This window comes from Delphinus delphis, chromosome 14 (assembly GCF_949987515.2).
Source record: "Delphinus delphis chromosome 14, mDelDel1.2, whole genome shotgun sequence".
NCBI classification, from domain to species: Eukaryota; Metazoa; Chordata; class Mammalia; order Artiodactyla; family Delphinidae; genus Delphinus; species Delphinus delphis.
Genome location: NC_082696.1, coordinates 41571571 through 41592692, shown reverse-complemented (window position 1 = coordinate 41592692; position 21122 = coordinate 41571571). Strand labels below are relative to the sequence as shown.

General features: G+C 42.0%; 1 long non-coding RNA gene across 1 annotated transcript; it reads right to left on the bottom strand.

Annotated features, from left to right (window-relative positions):
* Positions 1 to 460: 460 nt before the first annotated feature.
* Positions 461 to 20792, bottom strand: LOC132436956 (uncharacterized). The gene is made up of 4 exons (XR_009521937.1): positions 19984 to 20792; positions 13436 to 13567; positions 10681 to 10841; positions 461 to 1170 (listed from the first exon to the last, which is right to left on the bottom strand). It is a non-coding gene; the product is annotated as an uncharacterized lncRNA (long non-coding RNA).
* Positions 20793 to 21122: the final 330 nt, after the last annotated feature.

The window sequence follows — 21122 nt, the reverse complement described above, 5'->3', positions numbered from 1 at the left end:
TTGGTTTAAAGATGAGAGAAATAACGGCAAGTTTGTATGGTGATGGGAATGAGCCAGTAGAGAAACTTCAGTGGAGGGAACTTTAGTCCCTCAACCCTTCTCTTCCTCCCTGCCTGGTTTCATTTCCCTCCTTGCTTCATTTCCCTTGTTAGCCAGCCTGGTCCCATGACTCGCTATTTCTGTTATGCTTTTACTAACCCCCTACAATGCATCCCTTTTGTTACTCCTTCCTTCCCAAGCCCACCATTTTCTTTCTTCTCCAGAGCTCTTGGGTTGCCAGTTGGCTTTACTACAATAGTTTCACGCTACCTAACCTCACTTGAACCTGCAGAGCTGTCCAAGTATTCTTTTCTTCTTATATTCTTTCATGGTTTACTTCCTAGCAAATGACCAACAGTGTTTATTCCAATATTTTAAAAACTCGTATCCAGCATTTATTCAACCCACATTTATTGAGCAAGAAAATGTTCCAGACACTGGAGCCTGACACCCAACCCCCCACTGCTCCCTGGCCTCTTAGCAGATGACCTTTATTCCACTTTCCCGAAATGATTGATGCGAAGTTCTTCAATCTTCTCCCTCGCATTCCCAACTTTAAAAGACATCCTTCCCATCATTATTTATAGAAAATAAAGTTTCCCTGATTATCTCAAAGATTAACTCTTTCATTTTGGCCTTGATTCTGTTACCTCTTATATTTAATCACTTGTTCTATCAATTAATCTCCCTGCATCTTTTACATCGTCTCCTCCCTTCTTCCCAGAGGGAACAGCTGTACTGACCTTTGAACTAATCATTCTTTTGCTTTTCTTTATGATTTTTTCACATATATACACACACATACATATATAGGTAGATACATACATACATACACATACATATATAGGTAGATATATATGTGTGTGTGTGTATCTTAATACAGTGTTCACTTTTGACAAACCTGGTTTTGGGTTTTGGACTTTAAAACGCGAGCCTAGCTGTGTATGGAGAAGACGGTTTGCCGCTCCTTGGAGATCAGCTGAACAGACTCTCTGGGTTATAGTCTGGCTTCAGCTTCCCCTGTGGGGCTGTCAGTACAGAAGGTCATGAGTGAGTCCTGGAAACATGGAGTTGGGGCCCGTGGCAGGAAAATGGGCAGGGGTGGAGGCTCTGCATTTGCTTTCTCAGCTCCTATATTAGAAAAAAACACAGAAAATTAATGAATTAAATTTCCCATTCGAGAAGTTAGCATCAAAATATACCCCGAGAAAACAGGAGGAAAGAACTAACAAAGGTATGAGCAAAAACTAAGAAAACAGAAAACAAAGATACAATAAAAATTATCAATACAAGCAAAGCTCTTTCTTTAAAAGGACTAATAATGTAGACAAATCCCTGGCAATACTTATTAAGAAAAAAGAGAGAAAGTAGAAATAGAGTTTGCAATGAAAAGGATATATAGCAGATTAAAAAACTGAAAATATTTACAATGAAAAACTTAATGCTGAGGCTTCCCTGGTGGCGCAGTGGTTGAGAGTCCGCCTGCCGATGCAGGGGACACGGGTTCGTGCCCCGGTCCGGGAAGATCCCACATGCCATGGAGCGGCTGGGCCCGTGAGCTATGGCCTCTGAGCCTGCGCGTCCGGAGCCTGTGCTCCGCAACGGGAGAGGCCACAACAGTGAGAGGCCCGCGTACCGCAAAAAAAAAAAAAAAAAAAAGAAGACAGAGATAACAAATGGCGAGGATGTGGAGAAAAGGGAACACTTGCGCACTGTTGGTGGGAATGTAAATTGGTGCACCCACTGGGGAAAAGAGTATGGAGGTTCCCCAAAAATTTAAAAATTAAACTACCATATGATCCAGCAATTCCACTTCTGGGTATATATCCAAAGCAAATGAAAACAGGATCTTGAAGAGATATCTACACTCACATGTTAATTGCAGCATTATTCATAATAGCCAACGTTCAGAAACAACCTAGATGCCTATCAACAGATGAATGTACAAAAGATGTGGTTTATATTTACAATGGAATATTATTCAGCCACGAGAAGGAAGGAAATCCTGTCATTTGTAACAACATGGATGAAACTTGAGGGTATTATGCAAAGTGAAATAAGTCAGACAGAGTAAGACAAATTCTGCATGATATCACTTACACATGGAATCTTTTTTTAAAAAAGTCATAACTCATAGAAACAGAGTAGAAAGTGGTTGCTAGGACTGGTGGGGGGCAGGAGGTGGAGGAAATAGGGAGAGGATGGTAGAAGAGTACAAACCTTCAGCTATAAAGATGAATAAGGTCTGAGAATCTAATGTAAAACATGGTGACTATAGTTGCTGACACTATACTGTATAATTGAAATTTGGTAAGAGAATAGAACTTAAACGTTCTCATCAAATAAAAGATAAATATGTGATAAACAGGTGAGGCATTGGATGTGTTAATTAGCTAGAAGGGAGGAATCCTTTTACAAGGTATATGTATGTCAAATCACCATGACGTACACTTTAAATATCTTATACTTTTGTTAGTTATACCTCAAGAAAACTGAAATTTAAAAAATACCAAGTATTGCCAAGGATATGGCACAACAGGAATGCTCATATACTGATCCTGGGAGTGTCAACTGGTACAACGTCTTTGCAAAGTATGGAAGTGGCCAATCGCCTAAAGATTAGACATTCCATTCTTCTTCCTTGTTTACCAAACCCCAATATTTTTAGAACAGCAATGTCCTTAGGCTCAGTGTATGAATCATGTCTGGTTGGAGCCAATCATAACCATCCTATAACATTTTGCTAGATATGTTTTCCCATTTCCTTGACACCAAGAGGCTGCAACCCCATTCTGGTCAATGGGATGTAAAGGGAAGTCTGATGAAGAACTTCTGGTTGCTAGGACACGAGAGTCCCCAAGGGTGGGGGTAGAGGTGGGGGGGTTCCCTTTATTCTTCAAACATGTCCCCATCCTAAGTCAGTAGTGGTCTACCCTTAGAAAAATAGGAAGGTTTTTCCTCCCTAAAAAAAAAAAGAAGCCCCCTTTTCTACATACTCTTTTCTCTTGTTTGGGACACTGGAATGAGACTGTGATGCCTGGAGTTGTGGAAGCCATTTTGTGATCATGAGGTGACAATCAAGAGGACCAAAGCCATCACACTAAGGTAGTAAGAGTTGAAGGATTGAAAGTGACTGGGTCCTTTGTTGACAATGTTAGATAATTCAATCTTTATTTCACAAACAACTGTTGGTGAGCTTTTCTGTATCCTGTAATCAAAAACTTTCCTGATAGAAAAGTTGTCTAGTAAAGTTAAAAAAAATAGCTTACGATCCAGAATACTTTGACTCCTAAGTATTTACCTTAAATAATCTTTACAAACATGCACAAGAAAACATATCCAGAGATGTTCATCTCAACACTGTTTGTAATGATGAGAAACATCAAAACAATCTAAATATTCATCAACAGGAAATATGGATAAATAATTTGAGGTCTATTCATACAAAAGAATACTATATAGAAATTTCAATAAATAAACTGGAGTTACATGAATCAATACACTAAATCTTAAAAGAATGTTAAGCAAAAAAAAAATGCAAGTTGAAAGAGGATTTATATAGTATGTTATATTTTGAGAGAATTTCAAAACATGGAAAGCAATATTATATGTATTTTTATAGATGAATTAATATATAACACAAATGGAAACCATGCACAGGAATGTTAAATATCAGATTCATTGTAGTATGTATTTCTGGGGTGGAAGGGAAGGAAATAGTATACAGGGGTCTCAACTCCATCTATAATGTAAAATGTAAAGTGTGCCATGAATACAAATTATTATAGAAAATAACAGGAATATTCTAAGACTTCTCAAATGGCACAAATGCTTCAGCATTTCATTACTTTATAAGTCACATCAAGTCCTCCTTGGCTTACTCCAATCCTCATACATCAAAACTTACAGTATTTGAATTGTAAACTTTTGAGGCCTATAGTTAGTGAGAAATAGCAAACAGAATAAGTAATGTATTAGAGGCTCCCAGGGTAATTTTTGCTGCTATCAAAGTAACTCAGTGAGCCATAAATATCATTTCAATGCTAGTCACCATTCTTTGCAAAGTGCACCAATCCCTACAACTCTGGATTTAATGTTCTCATAATCTTTTATCCCCTAGGACAAGTTGTAAAACTGTAATATCTTCATCCAATTTTCAGAAAGGCTCTGCATTTCAAAATCACAAACCTTTCCCAAGTTTGGATATTAAGGCAAATAAGAAGCTACAGGACTTCCCTGGTGGCGCAGTGGTTAAGAATCTGCCTACCAAAGCCAGGACCAGATGGCTTCACAGGTGAATTCTATCAAACATTTAGACAAGAGCTAACACCCATCCTTCTCAAACTCTTCCAAAAAACTGCAGAGGAAGGAACACTCCCAAACTCATTCTATGAGGCCACGATCACCCTGATGCCAAAACCAGACAAAGATTCTACGAAAAAAGAAAATTACAGACCAATATCACTGATGAATATAGATGCAAAAATCCTCAACAAAATACCAGTAAACAGAATCCGACAACACATTAAAAGGGTCATACACCATGATCAAGTGGGATTTATCCCAGGGATGCAGGGATTCTTCAATATACACAAATCAATCAATGTGATACACCATATTAACAAACTGAAGGATAAAAACCATATGATCATCTCAATAGATGCTGAAAAAGCTTTTGACAAAATTCAACACCCATTTACGATAAAAACTCTCCAGAAATTGGGCATAAAGGGAACCTACCTCAACATGATAAAGGCCATATATGACAAACCCACAGCAAACATCATTCTCAATGGTGAAAAACTGAAAGCATTTCCTCTAAGATCAGGAACAAGACAAGGATGTCCACTCTCACCACTATTACTCAACATAGTTTTGGAAGTCCTAGCCATGGCAATCAGAGAAGAAAAAGAAATAAAAGGAATACAAATTGGAAAAGAAGTAAAACTGTCACTGTTTGCAGATGACATGATACTATACATAGAGAATTCTAAAGATGCCACCAGAAAACTACTAGAGCTAATCAAGGAATTTGGTAACGTTGCAGGATACAAAATTAATACACAGAAATCTCTTGCATTCCTATACACTAATGATGAAAAATCTGAAAGAGAAATTAAGGAAGCACTCCCAGTTACCACTGCAACAAAAAGAATAAAATACCTAGGAATAAACCTACCTAGGGAGACAAAAGACCTGTATGCAGAAAACTATAAGACACCGATGAAAGAAATCAAAGATGATACAAACAGATGGAGAGATATACCATGTTCTTGGATTGGGAGAATCAGAGTGAAGTAAGTCAGAAAGAGAAAAACAAATATCGTATATTAAGGCATATATGTGGAACCTAGAAAAATGGTACAGATGAACTGGTTTGCAGGACAGAAATTGAGACACAGATGTAGAGAACAAACGTATGGACACCAAGGGGAGAAAGCGGTGGGGGGTGGGGGTGGGATGAATTGGGAGATTGGGATTGACATGTATATACTGGTGTGTATAAAATGGATGACTAATAAGAACATGCTGTATAAAAAAATAAATTTAAAAAAATTAAAAAAAAAGAATCTGCCTACCAATTCAGGGGACATGGGTTCGAGCCCTGGTCTGGGAGGATCCCACACGCCGTGGAGCAACTAAGCCCATGTGCCACAACTAGTGAGCCTGCACGCTGCAACTACTGAAGTCCGTGTGCCTAGAGCCCTGCTCCACAACAAGAGAAGCCACCGCAATGAGAAGCCAGCGCACTGCAACGAAGAGTAGCCCCTGCTCGCCGCAACTAGAGAGAAGCCTGCACACAGCAACGGAGACCCAAAGCAGCCAAAAAAATAAAATAAAATAAAATAATAAGGGGGGAGGATAGATAAATAAACCTAAAATTTTAAAATTAATTAATTAAAAAAAAAAAGAAGCTACAAGGGGGTCTTATCTGGCAATCCAGCGGTTAAGACTCCGTACTTCCACGGCAGGGGGTGTAGGTTCAATCCCTGGGCTGGGAACTGAGATCCCACATGCCGTGCAGTGTGGCCAAAAAAAAAAAAAAGAAGCTACAAGGGAATTCAAGTTTATTGAAAAAGAAAAGACATGGGAGAAAGCACTGTTTGTACTAGGCAGTCTTCATTCTACATTGAAGGACACATAAATATCCGATATAATTAATAGTTCACTCTTTCTGGAAGATTTTTCCAAGTGTCTTAAGAGTAATATTTCTTGCATAGATTTTAAAGTGAAATTTTGCAAAACCTTTTTAGACCTCTGTGCTGAAAGAATTATGCAGAAATGAGTTGTGCCAGAAGGGGACAAAGAAATTCCAAAGTCCCATGTTAGGTAAACCAGAAGGGGTCAGGGGATTTTGGATAAATGAGAACTGATCGATCTGTGAATACCCCGATTGTGAGTTCAGGACGTAGAGGATCAAAGAAAGAAAGTGCTCTTCGCAACCTAGCGGGCAGGAACTGCTGGGCAAGTGACCTTGGCCACCTGCAGAGGTCCCAGAAATGAGTGGCCCTACTCTGCCTCCTCAGGGCGAGTGACTACAAGGTCTAGCAATTCCCTGGCAGACAGGATCCCTTAAGAGTAGTGCTGACTCCAATATTAGTGATTGTATTCTGGGTTAAAAGGACCATGAGCCTCCAGAACATGGACCAGATAAAACCCATCCCTTGAATCCAAAGGTTGGGAGGAGAGTGTTCTAGTTCAGTCCAACTGTGGCACTCCTGTTAGAAGTTTCTGCTGTGAGAGCTGACTGTCCAGGATGAGCCCATAAAGTGACAGTGGGATATCCACAGGCAAGGTCTGGGAGGCTGTTCAAGCCAGAGAATTGGAATGTAGACATCCCAGAACACGGGGTGAACAAGGAAATGAACAAGGAAGGCAGGGATGCTGAAGGAAGAGAGGATCTACAGAGAAAAAAAGATGAAGTTAGGATGAAGAGAGATGATGAAGATAAAGAAGGCCAAAGGTCAAAGGGGTAGGATGAGACAATAATGAATATAACGTACAGAATCTAAAAGGTAAGTTCTGGTGGGCAGGATTAGGCAGTAGAACTGAACCCCTGTGTCCTGCTCAGCAGGGCTTCCATCATCCTATGAACCAGAGTGATGGACCCAGAGCCTCGGCCTCTACCTCCAAAGCCCTTTGGCCCTACGGGCTAGAGTTATGGGCCTTTTTGTAGGAGTCTCATTTACAGCTCCACTCTGCCTGCATCCCCACCGCACTATGCACAACAGCTGACATAAGACTCCCTCTTGCTCCTAGTTACTCCACTTCGGGCGCTGACTTATCCCAGTGGTCTCCAGTGAGTCTGAGCTCTGTTATTTCCAACTTTCCACTTGTCCTTCCCACTTGCTCTATTCCAACAATCTGAATTCCTGGCCTTGACCTTGACCACACTGACCTCTGGTATTCTGTCTAAAGGCCAGCTTTTGGCCTCTTCTCATTTGGGAAGGAGCTTCCTGGCAGATGCTTTGGGGTTCTACCTGCACTGCAGAATAAAACACTGATCGGCACAGTCAAATAGAGCAGAATGTCAAAGAGAAAGAATGAGATGGAGACAACATCATGGGTGATGCCTGAGTGTGCAGTTTCAAGAGCACAAACACGGATGGACCTGGAGGTAATTATGCTTGTGAAATAAATCAGAGAAAGACAAACACTGTATGTTAGCACTTATATGTGGAATCTAAAAAAGAAAACAAATGAACGAATATAACAAAACAAACATGCTCACAGGTATAGAGAACAAACCAGTGTTACCACTGAGGAGAGAGAAGTGGGGAGGAGTAAAATAGAGGTATGGGATTAAGAAGTACAGACTACTACGTATAAAATAAATAAGCTACAAGGATGTAATGTACAGAATGGGGAATAAAGCCAATATTTTATAATAACTTTAAATGAAGTATAATCTATAAAAATATTGAATCACTATGTTGTACACCTGAAACTAATATAGTATTGTAAATCAACTATAGTTCAATTAAAAATAAACAGCTCAGTGGTTCTCAAAAAAATAAACAAAAAAACCCTCCACAAACTTGAGAGTCTAAAAGAAAGGGAGGGGCAGGAAAAGATGAAGATAAACCAGAAAACAAAAGAATGGCCACACGTAGCAAGTAGGCTGAGGCAGTTTTCTGACCCACTTCTAGGTGTCTTTATTTCCCTCTTACCCCAGAGGGAATGGCTTTCTGAATAAGACCAGCGGAAACTTTCAGGGGAAAGGCAATTGGAAACGCCTGGCTTAGGTGACATGCGTAATGAGAAGGCATTTCCTTACAGCAGTTTCTGATAAGGACATACTTTCACCTGCTGTCTGTTTACTGCTCCTTCAAAGGAAAGCTCTGGTTGCCCTACTGAGTTGTAAGCTTCAGGTATCCTAGCTGTCTTTTCTTGTCCCTGCTAACCAGAGAAAGAGAGAAGCTCTTCATGTCCCTGTTCTGGAATTATTTTTTCTAATCTAGTTTGGGCCGTCAACTTGCTTTCTCAACATCCTGTTCTTGGCCTTTAAATCTCAGTCTGAAACAAGAGCTACTGTATTGTGTATTTGAAAGTTGCGAAGAGAGTAATTCTTAAAAGTTCTCATTAAAAGAAAAACATTTTTGTAACTATGTGTAGTGATGTGGATGTTAAACAGACTTAGTGTGGAGATCATTTCATAGTATATACATATATCAAATCATTATGTTGTACACCTGAAACTAATATAATATTATATGTCAATTATATCTCAATTAAAAAATTAAAGAAAAGAAAAATATTTTTTTTTTTGGCCGCTCCGCGCGGCTTGCAGGATCTTAGTTCTCCAACCAGGGCAGTGAAAGCACCAAGTCCTAACTACTGGACCGCCAGGGAATTCCCAAGAAAATTAATTTTTAAAAAACAGACAAATAAGCATAAATTGTTCATGTTTGCCAAAGTAGTTGCTCATTTTAAATGGTATCACCATAGACTATCTTTAAAATGTACTGAACACAGGTTTTCCATAATTATTAATTGACTGGCTCCCTGAGAGTAATGTTCATTTCAATGATTATAACCATTCTTTTCTCCTAACAGTCACAGAGATAAAAATTAACATCCTGGGATATATATATATGTATACATATTTGTAGATTTTTTCTCAGTCAAAATTCGACATCACAGTTTGGTTTGGAAAGTAAGTTTGCAAGAATTTCATGGAGTGTAAAGAGACCCTCCTGTCCTAAATTACAGTGTAGGTCTTTGGATGGAGTTGCTTTGCCTGAGAGAAATAAACAAGTGCTTAAGGGTAATAGCACTTAAAACATTCCATACAACACTTGTAAATTTATTCTCACATGTTCTCTGTTCTTTCAGGTGGACGGGGAACACCTGTTGGTTGGTGGTTCCTATCAGAGCCAGAAAGCGTGTAAACAAATGTTACAATTTGTATTATTTTCATCCCCTTCAGTAACTGAACTTTGATCACCTAATTTGTGTCAAGTGGCTTCAGGAGGCTGCAGGCAGCCCGGGAATTTGTGCAAAGATCTATCAGACCCTGGAGACTTCCTAGAAGTACAAGGTCAGTGGGAGGGATAAGCTGCCACTCAACTCAGTTTCCCTTCTGTTTTTAAAGTGGCCTCGGGGAATGGGACATGCATGTTTACTGGAAAGAACAAGGGCTTGAGGGCCCAAAACACCAGGCCTGATTCTCTGTTCAATCACATAATAGCAGCAACCTTGGGCCGATCAATTAACTGCTCTAATATCCAGTTTTCTCACCTGTACAGTATAAGTTAACATCTCCTAGAGATTTTGCATGAGTTGGATCAGTGTCATCGGGGGGCTCCTGGAGTCAGATTAGTTAGGGTTCAAATTCTGGCTCAACCACGGATTTGCTGTGTGAATCTGGTCAAGCTGCTTAAAGTCTTTAAAGCCTCAGTTTCCTCAATATATGCAATATTCATACAAATGATTCCTAACTTATTGGGTAGTTATGCCGAGCAAATGAGATTATCCTTAGAATGTAGCATAGTGCCTGGCACATAGCAAGTGTTCAAATGAATGTTAGCTGTTATTATAGGAAGCACCACTCACAGTAAATTATTTCTGGTTCTCTTAACCAGGTTGCAGATGAATAGGACAGGAGGCAGTTGTGCTAGATGTGCCCAAAGGCAGACTCTTTTCTACACAAAGCACTTCATTCTCTTTTTCCTTTTTTCTCCTTTCAAGATTGTTCTGGTACACATTAGCAAAATGCCTTGGGGGAAGGGAGCCTAGAAAGGCTTTAAGTGTAAGCATTTCCTTCACAAGGAAATCCATGTGCTTTCAGAAGAAGCTGGGTCTTGGAAAGAGGCCAGTTAGATTAAGTGCCTATGACTGTAAATAAAGCACAAAAGAGGAGACTCTGTGAATCCAGATTTAAGACAGATCATTAATATCTTCATTAACGTTTTTCTTATGTGCTTTTTAAAAAGTATGAATTGTGGTTGGTTTAGAGGTTGAATTTTATTTAAGAGGTAATTGTGTAGGTGTTTCAAACTATAGAATAATGTCCCTTTTGGTAGTAATTAAATTTTTAGCTTTGGAAAAATGTTCAGAGTTCAGATAATTAGCGTGAAGGTTTAGGTTGAGACCATGGCCTTGCCCCACTGCTGACCCCAGGCAGATGCCCACACCTACCAGCCTTGCCCGAGCCATCTCTGGGTTCTCAGGAGATTCTGCAACTTCCTTACTTTGTGGGAGCGTCCTCAGTGCTCAGCAAACACATCTAGGACTGGGTGTCATCTTTACTGTCTGTGTGCAGCAGCATTCCCCATCACAGGCCGATTCTGATGTTCATTCTGTGTTAGGAAAAGATGGACAGATTTATGATTTTCACTATAATGACCTCTGCAGAGTTTTGCCCTTTTTTAACTCCCCCACTTTTCCTTTTTGTAAAATGACTTTCTCATCCCCAGACATACCAAATGAATATAAAAGTGATATATTGCGGTTACCAGGGACTGGTGGAGAATAGGGAGTTATTGCTTAATGGTGAAGAGTCTGTTTGGGATGACAAAAAAGTCCTGTAAATGGCTAATGGTGATGTTTACACAACCCTGAATGTACTTAGTGCCAATGAATCATACACTTAAAAATGGTAAATTTTATGTTGTGTGTGTTTTAGCATGATAAAAACAGTGCTATTTCAACATCACAGTTTCATCAATTTATATAGACAATATTTTCTAGTCGGAGAGTATCAGGTGGCCCAGGTTTTAACGGGCTGCCATTTGGAGATAGAAACCAATAAAATGCTCCCTTCCTTAGGTAGCAGGGACCCTACTAAGGTGACTAGAATGCTGTGCTCCCTTATTAGCATATTAATTCATTGCATAGAAGTAGATGCTTTGAAAGTACTTGAAGGTTTGCCATGTTTTGAAATTCTAAGCACCCTCCTTTCAATGTCATCACTTAAAGGCAGGGTTTTCACAAATGGCTTAGTTGTCAAGAGAAGGATAGGTGTAAAAGACACATCTTCTCACTTGTGAGTCTGTTCTCAACCTCTCATTCCAGTTAATGAAGGTTTTGATTGGCTGTGTCCCATACCAGGATTTAATTGGGACATTTATATTTTAAAAGCAAATTAATTCTCCTGGAAAAACATTAAAATGTTTTTGAACTTCTGGTGCTTGAAAAATATTGGTAAAATCATCTCCTAACACAGGAATGGATTATTTTCTATTTTTCAGAGGAGGGTGACTAGACTAAAGATAGGGAAAGGTGTCTTCATGTGACTGCAGGAAGAGTCGTGCCTAAGGAACTGTGGTTTCTTCTCTCCCTCTCCTAGTTTCCTTCTCTCTCTCTGTCCTCGACCTTTGCTTCAGCATCTATTTCTCTTTCTCACACAGACACAGTGTTATAATAATCATACTTCACATTTGTCCAGCATTCTTTTCTTGCCATTCGTTCCTTGAAACCACCCTGTAAGGTAGAGGGTGATTAAGGCAAATAGCATTGCCATTTTACAGACTTTTTAAAATGAGATAGAGAAAGGATAGGTGACACAGCTAGGTATGGGAAGATGCAGTCCTAAAACCTGTCCTGTGGCTCCAGTCTAATCCTGGTTCCATAGCTGTAGCCCAGATTCTGGGGAGCATGCAGTTCATGGTGGGGACAGGGACATAGCACCACCAGACATACGGCTCCAGTGACTGTGACAACAGGCAGGTGTGGTGCTCAGCACAGTCATCATTAAGCTCCCCTGAAGATTCTCCCAGGAGCTCCCATCCTGGCTGTTGATCAGCTCCCATCCATCCATCCATCCTTCTGTGCAGGATGAAGGGGCGTGTAGGAGGTATTCAGCTGGGGGAGGCCCAGAGGCACATGTGCCCTCTGGATTCTGGAGACTCCTCTTAAAGGCTAAATTGACAACTGAGTTCAGCCATTTTTGTCCAGATAGCTGGTGATATGTCACAATAAAATTATTTCTCAAAGATAAATTCAATTGTCATATTGAATTATTATCCAGTTAATTCTAGCTACACAGATACTGCATTTATATATTTATTATATTTTTTTGGCTGCATTGGGTCTTCATTGCTGCGCGGGCTTTCTCTAGTTGCAGAGAGCAGGGGCTACTATTCACTGCAGTGCGCCGGCTTCTCATTGCAGTGGCTTCTCTTGTTGCGGAGCACGGGCTCTAGAGCGCAGGCTCAGTAGTTGTGGCACACGGCTTAGTTGCTCCCTGGCATGTGGGATCTTCCCGGACCAGGGCTCGAACCCGTGTCCCCTGTATTGGCAGGCGGATTCTTAACCACTGTGCCACCAAGGAAGCCCAGGGTAACAATTTAAAAACATGTTTCCAGTTCCCTTCCCTCAAAGAATCAATTTAGTTATGTAAAAATGCAAAAGATTAACAAAATCACCTTAATATTATGATTAACTGATACCTGTCATGCTGGATTGTTATAACTTAAGAACACTTCACCAGCTTCCCAAATCAAATCTGTAGTTTCCCTTTTTATTGTATTTAAAAAAGAAATCTTGGTATGAGAAGCCTGAAAGAAAACTTTCAATGTGCACCAAACACATTTCTAGCTTTTATTCTCCATTGCTATTTGCAGTTACCCAGAGAGGGAAAGTACTGTAAGAAAAATACCACCCAGAAAGATCTCACTCAGGTCACAATTCACATAATTTTTCCTAAGATGCTCAACTGTGACAAGCAAAAGCCAATTCAAAGATAGATCTTTGGGGCACCCTCTGGTGGCTGAGAAGAGTCAGGAGCTGTGTCCAGACTCAGAAGGCCAGTGAGCTTTGAGGCTTTTTAAAGTGGCCATTACTAAATTTTTCCATTCACCATTGAAAGTGTATCCAGATCAGGAAAGCAGGAGGGAGCGGAAAGAATTTGGAATCACAAGACTTGGATCTGAGTCAGAGCTCTGTCACTTACCAGTTTTGTGAACCTATGTCTAGCTGGTCAGTTTCCACAGAGCTGAAGTTCAATCTGGCATTTCTCATTGGAGATAAGAGGCAATGTCAAAACTAGAGGGGTATATGATTCCATTGTCCAGGAAAGGCCACTCTATAGAGACAGAAAGTAGATTAGTGGTTGCCTGGGGTTGGGGATGGGAGTGGGGATTAATTGTAAATGGACAGAAAAGGTCTTAGTGGGGTGATGGAATGTCCTAAAACTGGATTGTGGTGATAGTAGCACACACAGTAAATTTACTAAAAACCATTGCAATGTATATTAAAAATGAGTGAATTTTGTGGCCTGTAAATTATACCTCAATAAAGGTGTTTTTAAAAAAACAACAGGAGGGAAAAGCAGAGTGGATAACTCGTAAATGTAGGTACAGAGCTAGGAAGCCTGGGAAACTGGGAAAAGGAAAGGTGAATGTGGAGCTCGGATGGGGGTGAGCAGGAACAATGCCTAGGACAGCTGCTGCAGTTTGGAACTTATTTTGTCCACTTTCCGTTGTCCATAGCTCGTGCCTAGGTGGGTGGCCTGAGGTCCGCAGTCTAGAGGCAGAAAGGACACTGCTTCTCGGCTCAGATTCCTATTGCAGGTAGAGGCAGGGCTTCCATGAACTCCAAACGGAAAGTCTGACCATTCAGGGGCATTTCTGATGGAGGGAAGACCATTAAAGCAGACAACTTGATGCAGTTGCGTGAAAACGACCATTTGGAAATATAAAGACTGTGTTTTCTTCCTAGCTTTTCTCCATCATAGGTAATTCAGTACGGTTGGGGAATAAGATGAGATTAAGGAATGGGCTGGGGAGAGAATGTCTATTTTTTACATTACTTACTAATAGAAAACTTGAAAGTGTAAGGATTTACAAAATTACCAGAAGAAAGTTCAGGAGAATATCTATGTAGAGTTGGGTAGAGAGAAATTTGTTAGGAATAACGCCCAAACCAGAACTCTGAAAGAGGTGATAAATGGATTTGGTTAGTTTAATAAAATAAAATAAGAAGAGAAAGAAAAAGGAAAAGAAAAAATAAGACACAGATGACATACTAGCAAATAACGTTATATTATACGTACCAAACAGGTACATATCCTCAATGTAACTGACACAAACCAGAGAGAAACGGACAAAGGATGGGTACAGATAATTCACGAGAGGAAAAATAAATGAAGAGATACAATCTGTCAACATCTGAAACAGCATTTAACCTGGCTACTTACTAATAAATGTTATTAAGAAAACAATGAGCTATTTATCACCTATGAGATTAGCAAAGATTAAGAAGATCGCTGTTGATTATCTTCAGTGCTCTGGTAAATTGGTACAGCGTTCTGGGGAGTAATTTGGCACTACACTTCAAATGCAAATATGGATACCTTTTGGCCCATTCCATTTTTGGGAATTACTTTATGTTAATTAGACATGTGTGAAAAGATATATACATTAGGATGTTCATGACTGAGGTACTCATAACGGCAAAAAAATAGAAAGGTTCTCAAACGCCCTTCAACAGGGATTTCGTTAGTATTGTACATCTATTCAATGCAATATATGCAGTAATTAAAAATGAATGTGATCTATATTTGGGGTCATGGAGGAAATGTTTACATTGTGTTGCTAAATAAAAAATATCAGGGTCATAATAGCATAGATGATATGATTACATTTTTGTTTAAAATAATAGTGTGTGTGCCTGGGTGATGGATGTGAAGCGGCACCACCCAGATGCCCCTTCAGAAGAGGATTTGTTGCTGTCAGTGCGGTCAGGAACTGACCCAGCTGCAGGGCTACCTCTCCCAATGTCCTGCCCTCCCGAGCAGGGAGGGTGGGTACTTCCTGATGGAGGTAAGGGTATAAGGCCGGTCATTTTAGCTCAACAGAGAGCAATTCTGCTGGGCCATGTTCACCCCAGAGCTTCCTGTCTGGTGAGCCAAGGTTGCAACACATCTCAAGTTCTCTCTCTACCTGTTTCTGCTTTCATCCCCTTCTTTCCACAGGTGTTGACCCCAAGGACAGTTCTTAAGAAATGTCCTGCACAATAAACTCCATCTCAGAATCTGCTTCCCAGAAAACCCAAACCAGTGATTTTTATACCTATCCAGTGAACAAATTCTGGAAAAAATATTCAAGTATTTTGTGCTGGATGGTTTGTAATGTCATTATTTTGGCATTGTCTGATTCTTTTAAAATGGGTATTTGTTATTTTTGTCATTAGATGAAGATAATACAGCAGTTTTTCATTCTGGAAAATAAAAAGAAAAATTAGTAGCTTGGTGCTATTCTGGTTAAGATGACCAAATCTAAGTATCCACATCGAAATGGCAGCATCTCAGCCACCTGGTGTGCAGCCTTCTGAACGGGGAGCCGAGCTGTTCTGAACACCTTCTGGCCCACACCCTTCCTACTGCTCTAGGTCTTGGTTCTGGTAGGAGTTTTGGCATGTCTTCCACCAGGTTGTCGGAACATTGTTGAGGTTGCCTATGAAGTATAAGATGCAATTTGGGAGGGACTGTGGGGAGCCACTGAAGGTGATGTGCACCCACATGGATAGGAGTAGATGTACACAGAACGCCCCATGCTGATAAACTCTCAAGCCTCCAGGGAGTGTCTCCTTTTTCATCATGAGCAGGTGGAACATGTGTGCTGGGAAGGGAGCCAAATGGTATCTGCCACCCAGATTCCTTAGCTTAGAGCCTTGAACTGTTTGGCAAATACCTCATACTGCCTATACCAGAAGAATCTGTCTCCTAGTTTCCCTCTGAGTGTCTTGTGGCCTTTCCAGATTTGGGCCATATCTTGTGGCCATGTTGAAGAATGTAGGGAAACCACAGGGTTAAAAGCCATTGCTGCTGAGAACAAAGTATTTTGCTTGGCTCACACAGTCTTAGGAAATAGTGAATTAGTTATCAATTGTAGCAGAGATCATGAGTTGTTCCCGCAAATCCATTCTCCCCTAAATACAAAACCCAAGTTTTGCTGGCACATGGCTATCCAGCAAAAGACTACATTGCACAGGCTCCCTTGCAGCGAGATGTGATTAAATGAGTAAACTGTTGCCCATAGGATGTGAGCAGAATAAAAGTTCCAGGTCACCTCCTTAAAGGAAGCACTTCCTCGTCTCCTGCTTCCTGCTAGCCAGGATGCAGGTCCAGCAGATACAGTGGTGAACCATATCCCATATGGACCAGGGCAAGACCTGGATGAATAGGCCACAAGACAGAAACAGCTTCGGTCCCTGCTACAATGAAACTCCAGAACCTCATAGCATCCCTTGACCACTTACTCTTGTACTGATACATAAGAGAGAAATACACTTTTTATTTAAGCCTCTGAATTTTTGGAAGGGGGAAATGCAAAAACCAGTCATTGTTTTTATATTATACTTTTATAACCCCATCATAGTGTTTATTATACTAATGTAATTACTTGTTTACTTCTCTGTCTCCTTCTCTAGATTCTTTCTTTCTGAGCTACTAGCATAGAAGTGGCATTCCCTAAATGTTTTCTAAATGCATGAGCAATTGAATGCTGAGGAAAATCTGTGGAAAAGCAAAGCTGGAGAACTAAGTACAAACTTTAATTTCACAATTTCATGTAACCGAAGTTTCTCCAGGCCTCTCTAGCCTGGGGGGACAACTAGAATCCCATCAACACATGGGGACAAAAATTATGACTGCATAAGTACTCACAGCTGTTCCTTCCTTACCCCTGGAGGAACATTCTAGTGTTTCCTGCTTAGCATTCTACCACATCATCCCGATCCTGATAAAAATTCACACCCGTCTTTCAGATCAGATTAATCCGTGCGAGGAGCACCACTGAGAGGGAAGTTTTATCTCAGAAAAGGCTGAGAAAGGGAAGAGGGGAGCAGGAGGCCTGAGTGAGAGAGTGGGAGCTGGGGAGGAAGGGGAAAGGAGATTCAGTGAGTGAGGCTGCAGACTGTAAACTGCATTTCCTTTTTTTTTTGCGGTACGCGGGCCTCTCACTGTTGTGGCCTCTCCCGTTGCGGAGCACAGGCTCTGGACGTGCAGGCTCAGCGGCCATGGCTCACGGGCCCAGCCGCTCCACGGCATGTGGGATCTTCCCGGACCGGGGCACCAACCCGTGTCCCCTGCATCGGCAGGCAGACTCTCAACCACTGCGCCACCAGGGAAGCCCTGCATTTCCTTTTGAATGTCACTTGAGAGATACCAGTAAAGACCAGAATTAATGTGCTTTTGATGGCTGGTCTCTGCTCTCTGACAACACCATAGAAGACAGGGCAGGACACTGGGATTTTTTCCCCAAAAACATTAACAGCTCCAGTTTCACTGGCTTTTAGCCCATCTCTTCATGAAGGGCCTCAGCCTGTTCCCTAGTTCACAATTTTTTTCTGAGAGTCCTAGATGTTGTCTCTCTTGTAGCCAAGAATTCCAACCGTCATTGTGATGCTGGCTGCTCATGAAGTCACAGGAAGGCAACCCGTATCCTCCGTGACTGCCACAGCTATCCCCGGGAAAGCCCACGGCATGGTCTTCACATGCTCCAAACACCTTCTGTCCTGGTCCCCTGGTCTTTGAGCTTAACCAAGGAACTGGTGTCTGAGTTACAAGTCCTTCTCATCTTAATTTTTCTCCCAGATGCATACGAAAAAATGAAAAGTTCCTGGAATTCCCTTGTGGTCCACTGGTTAGGGCTCCACACTTCCAACTGCAGGGGGCACAGGTTCGATCCTTGGTCCAGGAGCTAAGATCCCATATGCTGTGTGGTGCAGCCAAAAAAAAAAAATTGTTTTTTAAAGTTCTTCCTTTCTTCTTCAGCCAAAAAAACCATCATGCAATTCAAACTCTTGTGGTCCTAGCCCCCAGTGCAAAACACATGTCAGAATCAAGCTGCCTCAGGCCTGGACCTGGCATTAATCAAACTAACTTGCGGCACAGTGCAACGAGTTTGAGGCCCTCGCCAGCTCTTCAGTCATGGACTGAACACCTGGAAGGTAACACACTGGAGCTGTGGTGCAGGGCAGGCGGGCAAACCCCAGCTGCCAATACTGGGACCCCTGGGGTCCACGTGCATCGGGAGGAGGGATGACATAACTACTAGTGTAATTCCTCAGTCTGCTGGACTCATAGTACAAAGATAGAGCTGAAAGTGGTTTCTGAGCTTTATTAAGCGTTATTATGTAAATAAGCCAGAAACCTCCAGCCAGATGACTGAATTTCAAATATTCAGGAAACTGAGTTGATTATAAACAAGACTACTGACTTACAAAAATGCACTTTGTTCTTGATGTTTGACAAATATAATTTTGCTCCAGTTGTTTAAGACACAGCTTCTCACGGTTGGTGAGGAAACAAATCTGCTGTGAATGTGCAAAGCAGTGACAATGCGTAACATGGGGCCTTCGGGCAGCGACCACGTGGTTCACGTCTGCTGACAAGAGAGATCCCTGCTGGACAACAGAGTGAAGAGGCGCAGGAGTTACGGGAATTTGTTTTACCAAGGGAGAATTAAGGAATGTTTACCAAACGGGTCTTCTGTGTATCCATATTTACTAGCAAAATCCCAGTGTGAATAAGGCCATAAAATCAGTCATTTATTCAGTAGTCCATGTGAGGCACTGTGCTGAGTCCTGATACTAAAACAGAATGTTTAAAATAACTGTCGGGACTTCCCTGGTGGCACAGAGATTAAGAATCCGCCTGCCAGTGCAGCGGACATGGGTTCGAACCTTGGTCCAGGAAGATCCCACATGGCATGGAGCAACTAAGCCTGTGCACAACTACTGAGCCTGCGCTCTAGAGCCCATGAGCCACAACTACTGAAGCCCACGCGCCTAGAGCCCGTGCTCCGCAACAAGAGAAGCCACCGCAATGAGAAGCCCGCGCACTGCAATGAAGAGTAGCCCCGGCTCGCTGCAACTAGAGAAAGCCCATGTGCAGCAACGAAGACCCAACACAGCCAAAAATAAATTAAAAAAAACCAAAACTTGTCGTAATGTGTGGCCACCTTATGTAGAGTACAGAAAGCCTGTAGCTATTTGCAGCTCCCAGCATTGCAAAAGCCGTGCAAAAAATACAAAGTAAAAAGAATGTCTAGGGCTTCCCTGGTGGTGCAGTGGTTGGGGGTCCACCTGCCGGTGCAGGGGACACGGGTTCATGCCCCGGTCCGGGAAGATCCCACATGCCGCGGAGCGGCTGGGCCCGTGAGCCATGGCCGCTGGGCCTGCGCGTCCGGGGCCTGTGCTCCGCGACGGCAGAGGCCACGGCAGTGAGAGGCCCGCGTACCGCAAAAAAAAAAAAGAATGTCTATATGTGCATAACTGAGTCACTTTGCTGTACAGCAGAGAGTGGCACAACACTGCAAATCAACTATACTTCAATTTAAAAGAATTTTTAAAAATGCAAAGGAAAACACACATACAGGCACGCGAGCATGCACACACACACACACACACACACACACACACACACACACGCCAGTGCTTTATGGGGACGGAGAAGGAAGCGAAGTTTCCCTTTAATTAAATGATATATTCTCTAACCTTTTAGATAGTTGAAAGCTAATTTAAGCTCTGAAGAAAAGGTACGTCTCATCTATTGGGCCATCTTTGGGATGCTCCCGGGTGACTGCGGATACCAGATGTAATCACTGAAGTGTCAGCATTTTTGTTCTCCTTTCCTGCAGTGACACAGAGAGCTCCATTGTCTAGTCTCTCAGGCGGCTCTTGCTGGCAGATTCCACATAAAATCACAGAGGGCAATTCTCCTTCGTTGGGGAGAGGGACGCTGGGGGTGGAGCTCCCCTCTGCCGAGAGGGCCACTCACCCGGCCCCAGGTGCTGGGAGGAGACAGAGCTGGGGGCCCGGCACTGGGGCAGAGCTCAGGCTCGGCACCGGCGGCGGCGGGGCAGGACCCCCAAGCATCCCAGTTTCCCTAGGCCAGCCAAACCTCTGTGTCTGTGCTGAAAATCCAGCCTGCAGAGGCTCCTCTCGGATGACACCTAGAGATGACTGAAGGAAACAGAATTCTGGGCAACTGGAAAGAACTGGAGTAGAATGAAAGTAAGGGTTGTCTCCCCTCTGGGTGCATTTCTGGGGTGTCTTGGGTGTGCTCTAGGTGGAGTGGGCAGGTGTTAGGGATAGGAAGGAAGCACTGACAACTCTTCTTGGGAACCTGAGAAAAATCCAATTAGATTTCTACCTCACAGGATGAAACAACAAAAACGAAATATTTCAGATGGATTTTTTTGTATGTAAACAAATAAGACCACAAAGGAATAAAATAAGAGAATTTCTCAGTAAAAAAAAAAATAAAAAAGACTGTGGGCAGAGCTGCAAAAACATTTAGGAGCCCCAACAATACTTTTTGACTGATTAGAGGTGGAAAGCAAGGGAAAAGGAAGTGTTAGGGCTGAGAACCAGCTCTCTGGCCTCGCAGATCTGGGGCTCCTGCATCCTTCTCTCTGAAGTGAAAGAAAGGAGGACATTGCCTGAATCACCCATCTCTCACTCCCCACCTGCCCTGGCTGCTCTGTCATCAAACTCTCAAACAAGGCAGCCCCTGAATTCCTTACTATGACAATTACTTCATTTTGCGGCAATTTTTTTTTTTTTTTTTTTTTTTTTTTTTTGCCTGTGTTGGGTCTTCGTTTCTGTGCGAGGACTTTCTCCAGTTGCGGTGA